Source organism: Mus caroli, unplaced genomic scaffold, assembly GCF_978045245.1.
Source record: "Mus caroli unplaced genomic scaffold, Mus_caroli_1 scaffold_11, whole genome shotgun sequence".
In the NCBI taxonomy this organism is placed as follows: Eukaryota; Metazoa; Chordata; class Mammalia; order Rodentia; family Muridae; genus Mus; species Mus caroli.
The window spans coordinates 54,013,972-54,017,536 of record NW_028227266.1 but is presented as its reverse complement, the minus strand read 5'-3'; the positions used below and the strand labels follow the sequence as shown (position 1 = coordinate 54,017,536).

General features: G+C 44.7%; 1 pseudogene; it reads right to left on the bottom strand.

Moving 5' to 3' along the window:
- Nucleotides 1-571: 571 nt before the first annotated feature.
- On the bottom strand, nucleotides 572-3,045 carry LOC110302344 (E3 ubiquitin-protein ligase RNF19A pseudogene; annotated as a pseudogene).
- Between the last annotated feature and the right edge of the window lie 520 nt (nucleotides 3,046-3,565).

Sequence of the window (3,565 nt, the reverse complement as noted above, 5' to 3'; positions counted from 1 at the left end):
CAGCTTAGTTTCACTTTTGTGAAACAGTGATCAGGAGTTTTCTAAAAAAATCTTCAGTAAGGGCTAGGAGGCGAGCGCCCTCTCAGCCCTTTTCTGCCTGTTTAAGGAGATCTCTGACGATTCTCCAATAGCTAAAACAGGACTCAGGGACATCTTCTCCTTGTTTTATCAAAGCATTGATATCTGCCTACTTTATTCCAAGTTAAAGGGTGTATTACAGGACCATTCAATACCAGCCATGGACATCTCTCATCCACAATTTTCCTTAAGAACGCCATAGAACAGTGTTAGTATCTCATGATTACAAATTAAGCCAATTTTCTATCTCAATACAGCTGTATGTGCATCAAGCAGTGTTTTATTCTGGTACGAACACTTTAAAGACTTCATGTCATAATTTGGTAATTAATACCACCATGAAACACAATGCTTTGCTAGACATATAAATTGTATTTGCATTACAATAATAAAACCTGGCTTTTTCTGGTAACTTAAGCTTAACAGTCACAGATGGTTCAACCAGCTCCCAACAAGGTTGTTCAGTGGTTCTTACTCTGCAGCATTCATTGGCCTACACTGTAGTCAGGACAGCAACTTTCAAGTCTGCTGTCTGGTGCAAGTGGTCATTATTTGTCTCTCTCAGTGCATCACCATCCACCATCATCTTCCCCCAATGTCAGTTGGTGCCATGCTTGTCTGCTGCATGGATGGACTGTGGAACTTCTGAACAGGAAGCAGTTTTGGAAGGCAGAGCACTGCTGCACTGGTGTGGTGAATGTTTCAGCCCATCCTTTTCTACCTCAGAAAGGGTGTTCACAGCTGGGAAGTGGGTGTGACAACCCCTGGAATGGTGACTATAAGACATTCTCATGCTTTTTAAGTAAGACGAGTGACTGCAGTGGGAGACTGCTACAGATGGCATGTTGTCACTCAGGGATGGCACCTCAAACTCACTTAAGTCTGTGCTTTGTGGCTGTAACAACTGTGCATCCATGTCCTCTCTGGTCTCATTGATCTTCATGTTACCCTTTTCCCTCAGTTTACCACTTTTTGACTTTTTTCCTCCTGTTGCTTCCTTGGACCACTCAGTAGCACTGGATTTACCTTCAGGCAAGCCACTGTATGACCTGCCCATGTGGCCTCGGGCAGCACCACTGTCATCCACACTGCTGCTTCCACGGCTGTGTTGGAACTTGAATGGCTTTGATTCAATATCCACTTGCACTTCCATACTGTTCCCTTCTCTGTCCAGAGGGATGTAGGAGTTCAGAATGGATCCTGCCATTGCTTTGGTGCTGCTGTTATTACAAATTCTTCACAAACTCACTGTGCCAGATTCTCTACTGAGACTATACCTTTCTTTCTGTACCCCTGCTTGAACTTGCAAATTGCTGAAACAGTTTATCATGGCACTTCCTGACAGAAGGCCTTTGATACTAGCTCCAGCTAAGGCTATGGTACTGACTGTCTCACTCAGGTTGTTGCCAATAGTGCCTATTCCATTCATGTGGCTTCCACTTGCACTCAAACTGCCAGTCAGGCCGCTGACACTTCCCTCTCCTATGCTAGGGTTGTGCCTTGCTTCTGCTACTGATGTTGTATAGATGGCTGTGTTAGTCCCACCTACGTTTATGTCATTCTCATCATCAAACTCAATCCTTACTCCTTTCCCATTTCCTGCAGACTCTCCACAATCTCTGTTTCTGCAGAGGGAAATTGGGACCACACCATAGACATAAGCTAGCATAGTAGGAACACCAATGCCTATAGTCCCTGCAGCTACCACCGGAGAGACGATTATAGACAGGGCAACACCACTTGCTATGGCCAGATTCCACTTGTGTTTCGAAACATCTGTGCCTTCATAGCAATCATGAATCTTGAGGCCCACATACACAGGAATGCCAATGATCATGGCAGGAAGGGCAATGCCGGCTATGAGAGCAATCCCTACGGGAGCACCAACAAGGGTTCCCAGCTGCCACAGGATTTTCTACACTCGGCTCCAGGGTTTCTTCCCCCATAAACTACAACCCGAGGGACTTAGATAATGTAAATTGGAGATTTCTTTCATGCACAACCAACAAAACTCACAACCACACACAGCACATGTCATATGATTGCAACTCCCATCCTCAATCTTGATTATATAAGCAGCACATCGTGGACATGGCTTTATGTCATCAGCTGCTGCTCTAGGTTCCTGTCTGTAACTAATAGGTGAAAAGCATATAGTTCTTAAGCATAAACGCTGGGCTCTTTCCCAGAGAGCAGCCTCACAGGTCTGTTTGGGATGCCAGATCTGTTCACAGTGGTAGCAAAACTCTGTTCCACAGCCTTTTCGCCCACAAGTTAATTGTGGACACTGGGCACATCCAAATGCTATCACAGCGTATCCACAGTCTGGAGCCGGACACCACCTACAGTCAGGATCTGCAACAAGCCACTGTCGAAGCATAAATTCTTCATATTTTCCCATGAAGACATCATCACTTAATATCAAGCGAATGTCATGGGGATTAAACCGTTCAGTGCATTCTGGACAACTGATGTTAACTCGACTTTCAGAGATTTCTATCCTTAGGTATTGTCGTAAGCAATTCACACAAGATCTATGGTGACATGTCATGATATCAGGTAATCTGTCTTGAGAAAGCCGTAAAAGGCACAAAGGACAGTCCTTAAAGTCTCCAGTTTGTTTGCTGATGGAAGTCAATCCATTGTCAGAAGAGGTATTTGCTGAGAAATTGGAGTTCTTATCAGCACACATTTCAGAATGTATCCTCTCAATACTTGCCATTGCTTCCACCCCACCACTGAGCTCCCTTGATTTTCGTTTGCTGTCCATCTTCCTCCGAAAAAGAGAGCCTATTGAAATTCTTCTCTGTTTGGGTGCCTTTTTGACACAAGGCAAGCTCACAGATGAAGCAGAAGGTTGAAGCGCTCTATCTGAACCTATTTACTGATGTAAATTCATATCTAAAATGCTTATCAGAGCTGAGTCAGAATCATTTTAAAAATAAAACTTATTTCTTGTTCTTGCATTCAGATGAAATCATGATGTAAAAAAAGATCCCATTGGCTTCAGAGAACTTGAAAAAGTTCAAGAGAAGACTCATCCGTCTTCAGGGGCATTGGGCGAGCAGGTCCATCCTGCGGAGGCAGAAAGAGGAGGAAGAACAGAAGAGGACAGCCCTTCAGCATTGCCCCAGCAGAACCTTCTCAGCTAGGGCAAGAGCTGCAGGTGAACGGTTGCCAGTGAGCAGGAGAGGGAGAGCGAGCCGCTGCTTTCCGGAACTCCACTCAGTGACTCCTTCGGGACTGACCTTCCCAGCCAGGAACAAACAGAGCAAGTACCAGTCTCCTGATCTCTGTTTTTTGTTTGTTTGTTTGTTTGTTTGTTTGAGACAGGGTTTCTTTGTATAGCCCTGGATGTCCTGGAACTCACTTTGTTGACCAGACAGCCTTGAATTCAGAAATCTGCCTGCCTCCTACTCCAGAGTGCTGGCTCTGTTTTTATAGTCCTAGACTTGAGAAGTCTGAATCAATTTCCCTGAGTCAGAAT